General features: G+C 42.1%; 1 pseudogene across 1 annotated transcript in view; it reads right to left on the bottom strand.

Moving 5' to 3' along the window:
- Positions 1-242: 242 nt before the first annotated feature.
- LOC309652782 (aldo-keto reductase family 1 member B10 pseudogene) overlaps positions 243-6476 on the bottom strand; it is a 151765-nt pseudogene continuing 145531 nt past the window's right edge. Inside the window, exon 4 of the transcript XR_014268745.1 lies at positions 243-2454. The product of XR_014268745.1 is annotated as an aldo-keto reductase family 1 member B10 pseudogene (transcript). The remainder of the gene's footprint in view (positions 2455-6476) is intronic.

The following is a 6476-nucleotide window of genomic DNA, read 5'->3' as shown; positions in this document are numbered from 1 at the left end:
TTTATTTATTTATTTAAATTTATTTATTTAATTTATATTTATTTTTGGCTGCATTGGGTCCTCGTTGCTGCACGTGGGCTTTCTCTAGCTGCGGCGAGCGGGGGCTACTCTTCGTTGTGGTGCATCGGCTTCTCATTGCGGTGGCTTCTCTTCTTGCAGAGCACGGGCTCTAGGTGCACAGGCTTCAGTAGTTGTGGCACGCAGGCTCAGTAGTTGTGGCTCACGGGCTCTAGAGCGCAGGCTCAGTAGTTGTGGTGCATGGGCTTAGCTGCTCCGCGGCACGTGGGATCTTCCCAAACCAGGGCTCAAACCCGTGTCCCCTGCACTGGCAGGCGGATTCTTAACCACTGCGCCACCAGGGAAGCCCCAAGAAGGCACTTTTTATAATCTAGGTATTTACAGTAAATACCTCTGAGGGATGTAAGAATATTTTAGTAAAATATTTTGCATTTACTCGGAAGCTATCAATAACAAAGCAAATCTGACCTAAAAGATGAAGGCGCAACCCTTGCAAAGGCAGTGGAGCCCTGCCAGCTGCAGGCTTCCCGACCCGTGTTTAGAGATGGTAACAGGGAATGAAAGGAACCTCTCATCACAGGAAGTGCTCAGAGAAGAGACAGAGCTGCAACTGTATCCAATTTCTAGTCTAAAAAAAAAGTAACATGGACAAAAGGAGAGTGATGTGTGAAATCCCATGAAGAGAGCCCTTCTACATTCAGGTATAACAACTGATGTTTATGTCCTGTGCAGGTATCACCCATAACCATGGCAACCAGGATCCAGGCTATACTGTGCTGAATTTCTGTGCTGTTTGTTATTTCTTATTATAGGCCATGGGTTGGGAATTCAGGGTTGGTTGTGTTTTATGAAACATCCATTTGCAAAACTGCCAATGTAGGGAAGGAAAAAAATCTTTTTTCTCCTAACCATCTAGGTTCTTGGTTGGGGCTGTGCGACAAAAGACAGATTAACAAGAAGAAAGCACACTCGGCTGGGAAAACTGGACAGCTACATGTAAATGAATGAAATTAGAACATTCCTTAACACCGTACACAAAAATAAACTCAAAATGGACTAAAGACCTAAATGTAATGCCAGATACTCTTTGACATAAATCACAGCAAGATCCTTCTCGATCCACCTCCTAGAGTAATGGAAATAAAAACAAAAATAAACAAATGGGACCTAATGAAACTTCAAAGCTTTTGCACAATAAAGGAAACCATAAACAAAACAAAAAGACAACCCACAGAATGGGAGAAAATATTTGCAAATGAAGCAACCGACAAGGAATTAATCTCCAAAATATACAAACAGCTCATGCAGCTCAATATCAAAAAAAAAAAACAATCAAAAAATGGGCAGAAGATCTAAATAGACATTTCTCCAAAGAAGACATACAGATGGCCAAAACGCACATGAAAAGATGCTCAACATCACCAATTATCAGAGAAATGCAAATCAAAACTACTACGAGGTATCACCTCACACTGGTCAGAATGGCCATCATCAAAAAATCTACAAACAATAAATGCTGGAGAGGGTGTGGAGCAAAGGGAACCCTCTTGCACTGTTGGTGGGAATGTAAATTGGTGCAGCCACTATGGACAACAGTATGGAGGTTCCTTAAAAAACTAAAAATAGAGCTACCATATGATCCAGCAATCCCACTACTGGGTATATATCCGGAGAAAACCATAATTCGAAAAGATATACACACCCCAATGTTCATTGCAGCACTATTTACAATAGCCAGGACACGGAAGCAACCTAAATGTCCATCAACAGAGGAATGGATAAAGAAGATATGGTACATATATGCAGTGGAATATTACTCAGCCAGAAAAAAGAACAAAATAATGCCATTTGCAGCAACATGGATGGACCTAGAGATTGTCATCCTGAATGAAGTAAGTCAGACAGAGAAAGACAAATATCATATGATATCACTTATACGTGGAATCTAAAAAAACGGGTACAGGGACTTCCCTGGTGGTCCAGCGGTTAAGACTCCGTGCTCCCAATGCAGGGGGCCCGGGTTCGATCCCTGGTCAGGAACTAGATCCCGCATGCCGCAACTAAGAGCCCGCATGCTGCAACTAAAGATCCCGCACGCCACGACGAAGATCCTGCACGCTGCAACGAAGATCCCACGTGCCGCAACTAAGTCCCGGTGCAGCCAAATAAATTAATTAATTAATTTTTTAAAAAAGGTACAAATGAACTTATCTACAGAACAGAAATAGAGTTACAGATGTAGAAAACAAACTTCCAGTTACCAGGGGGTTGGTGGGGGGAGGGATAAATTGGGAGACTGGGATTGACATATACACACTACTATATATAAAATAGATAACTGATAAGGACCTACTGTATAGCACAGGGAACTCTACTCAATACTCTGTAATGACCTTTATGGGAAAAGAATCTAAAAAAGAGTGGATATATGTATAACTGATTCACTTTGCTGTACACCTGAAACTAACACAACACTATAAATCAAATATACTCCAATAAAAATTTTTTTAAAAAAGAAGAAAGAGGGCTTCCCTGGTGGCGCAGTGGTTGAGAGTCTGCCTGCCAATGCAGGGGACACGGGTTCGAGCCCTGGTCTGGGAGGATCCCACATGCCGCGGAGCGGCTTGGCCCGTGTACCACAACTACTGAGCCTGTGCGTCTGGAGCCTGTGCTCCGCACCAGGAGAGGCCACGATAGTGAGAGGTCTGCGCACCGCAATGAAGGGTGGCCCCCGCTTGCCGCAACTAGAGAAAGCCCTCGCGCAGAGGCGAAGACCCAACACAGCCAAAAATAAATAAATTAATTAATTAATTAATTTTAAAAAAAAAAAAGAAGAAAGCACACATTTATGTAATGTAAATTTTATCTGACCTGGGAGCCTTTATAAGGAAGTGAACACCCAAAGAAACAGTTACACCTGGGTGTTTCTATACTAGGTTTGATGAAGAGTGGAAAGTTGTGGGAAAATGTGGAGCTAAGGGTAGTCAACTAGGGGAAACCCAGCAAGACCTGTTCACTGCGATTCCCTCCAGCATCCCTCCATCTGCAGAGGTAAGGATGCTCCTTTCCTCGGTCTGGGGAGGGCACCTCTCACTTGAGGGTCTTATGACCTCCCTCAGGGGAAGGTCAGAGAGGCCTTCCTGTACCTACAGTTTCTCAAATTGCTTCAGCTTAAAATATTCACTATGCCAAAGTGCCAGATTTGGGGGTAGTGTGTCCTCAACCCCATCACCAAGGACTTTGTCAACTATAAGGATGCAGGGAGACCAGTCTTTGTGTACTTGTTTGAAACCAGTTAAATGACATTTGAACCATTGCTACAGCCACCTAACTGGTGTCCCTGCATCTGTCCTTGCTTCCCTCCTCATCTAACTTAACACAACAGCCAGAGGGATGCTTCCTAAAGGTCATTCAAGTCTTATCACTACCAACCCCTTAGCTTCCATGGCTTCCTATCAGGCTTGGAAAAATCCCAAAGTCCTTATCATGACCGACAAGGGCCCTCATGAACCCGATGGCTCTTGGACTTCACCTCTCATCCTTCTTCCCCTTGCCACTGTGCTTCAGCTCTGGTGGACTCTTGCTGTGCCTTGTCTGTGTCAGGCACCCTCCCATCCTGGGGTCTATGTGCTTGCTGTTCTTGTAAAAATGATTTTAAGTGAAATGAAAGATCCTTTACCTCTTGAGCACTTAAAAACAAAACAACAACAAAAACCCTTTCTTTTTAGGAAATAAGCATAGGATATAAAAGAATTATTATCTATACTTAAAAAATGTTGTGCTCTCTCATTGATTAAAAGAAAAAAAAAACAAACCAGATTACTGTTTTCCTATCTATAGTTGCAAAAGTCACTGACAAAGTTGATACGAAAGGAGGAAGACTACCCAGATTTTTATATCTTGGAGAGTAAAGGAATTTCCATTTCAAGTGCTTTTATTTGCCTGCAAATTTAGTTTGCAAAAGTCCAGTACAAATAAAAACTACCAAAAAACCCCCAAAAAAACCCACCCCCCCAAAACACACCCAAAAACCCTAAACCAAAAAACAAACACTGACATGAACTAATAACACATGGTTTTCATGTGCTGTGCTCTTTTATAACCACTGAATAGTTTTTAAGATCATTCCAAGTCACATGAAACCACACTTTGTGAAACTTGAAGTTTTAGGTGACTTTGCAAGTTTTTCTTTAAAAGACTGTTACATCATAATAGGCAGCCCTGGGAAGCCACAGGGACAAAGGTATCAAAATAGAATTGATAATTGATGGCCTCAAGCCCATTTCTTCAAAACCATTTGAAAACACGAAGAACATATTTTCGTTTCCTGCACCTTTGACAGAATTCAGTCATGAGGCAGGTAAACTGTACGTTACATTCTGAGCTCTCGCAAAGGAACTTAGGAGAGTGAGGAGAAAAGAACTGGTGAAAATGTGTAGTTTGGTAGACAACTCACAAACTATAGTTAAAACTATAAAAAGTAAAATTCTATGAATTTTTTTAAAAAGAAAAAAATCACACAGAAGCCTTGTTGTGTTTAAACATTATGCAGATTGGTTAAACACCGTTTACAAAAGCCTTGAAGAAGTAATTTCCTCTTCGTTTATTAGAGAAACCTTGGTAGATTCAAAGGCTGAGGCAATGGACTTCCTCTGAGAGGTTAATGCCAGTTTTTACAAAAGAAATTCTGACCTAAAGGGGTTCAGAGCGTGCCACCCCCAAAATATAATGGCATAAGGATCATTCGGAGCTGAAAGCAAATAAGAAAAAGCAAACACAGGATGAGCTCTCTGCCCTCCGGCTACCTGCCTGAAAACAGAACACAAATTCCCCTTGTGAATTCCCTACCAGGAAGGGGGTAAATACCTCATCACTGGAGGCAAGATGGCACCGGAAAGGGCCTACACAAACAAACCTTACTAAATGACCACTGTCTTCCATTAGTTTCCACCCCCCCCCCCACACACACACACAAATTCACCTTCCCAGAGTTTGCTGCCACTAAAAGCCTAAAGCCCTTTTCCTTTGTCTTGTTACTTCTCTACAAACATACTATTCTTTCTTAAAATGCTGTATAAGCCCAAGTTCTAACCATCCCTTTGAGTTACGCATCACCGAATTTCTCCTGTGGGTATGCAGACTGCACATATAAACTACTTTTCTCTGGTTAATCTGTCTTTCGTCAGTCTAATTTTCGGGGTCCCAGCTACAGGTTTTTTCCCCCTCCCCTACAGACCTAACCCCTGATAACATGAAGACTCCCTACCATCAGAAACCTAATGTCATAAGGAGTTTATAAACCCTGGAGAACTTGTGTGAAGGAAACAAATACGTGACTCCTTCGACTGAGCAAGAGGACTGGAAATAAGATTCTAACCGTGGGATTCGTCACAGGGTAATTTCAGGGTCCACGGGAGACCTGTAAAGTGAGAAGAGAAAAGAGAGGGGACGATAACAAAGCTCTTGTTCCCCTATGTTAGCGCTTGAAGACACGATTCATTTAGTTCCACATCTCCAGGACTGTATTTCTCAGAAGTCAATACTGAAGCGGTCTCGGACAGGGAACTGGAAGGAAGAAAATCCGGCAGCAGTTCAAGTTTGACTATTTATGGTGTGTCACTGGGGCGAGTCATGGCACCTCTGTGGATGTTTCCTCAACTGTGAAGTGTATAGAATAACTTTCTTTTCTTAAAGGTGACACAAGGATCAAGTGAGAGCCTATGGATGAGTAGTTCTCAATTCTGACTGCATCTTAAAATAACTTGAGGAATTAAAACCAAAATGTTGATGCCTGGGCTGCATCCCACAGATCCAGATGTAGTTGTCCCAGGGTGGGTCCTCAGCTCTGTGGGTTTTCAAAGCTCCCCAGATCCTGCTAATATGCAGCCAGTGCTGGGAACTACAGGCCTACTGCAGAAGCAGCACTTCTCCAATGACCTTGAACAGGATCACCTGGGGATCCTGCCAAAATGCAGATGCAGATTCAGAAGCACGGGGCGGGAGAGTCTGCATTTCTAACGGGCTCCTAGCTTATGCTAAGCTGTTCCCAAGCATACTCAGAGTACAGCAAAGTACTAAGTAGCCACTAAGCACAATGCAAACAGGCGTCTACTCTCCTTCCCCAAACTATCAACTTTTAGTGACCGTGGTGTGAGCTTCAGCAAACAACCTTCTTTCCTTCTTCGTAGGATAGTTTTGAGAGTAGTGTGTCTAACACACTACTATATATAAAATAGATAAACAACAAGGACCTACTGTAGAGCGCTGGAAACTATACTCAGTATCTTCTAAAAACCTATAATGGAAAAGAATCTGAAAAAGAATATACATATGTGTTTCCATTATAGGTTATTTTATATATATATATAAATTAACTATACCTCAATTAAAAAAAATAGTGTGCACAAGATTTAAAAAACAAGCGTAAAAGGGTGGTATGAATAAAAGGGATCACTCCA

This window comes from Balaenoptera physalus, assembly GCF_965194825.1.
Source record: "Balaenoptera physalus genome assembly, chromosome: X".
Taxonomy (NCBI): Eukaryota; Metazoa; Chordata; class Mammalia; order Artiodactyla; family Balaenopteridae; genus Balaenoptera; species Balaenoptera physalus.
Note: the sequence above shows the minus strand (reverse complement) of the source record. Positions and strands in the feature narration are given on the sequence as shown.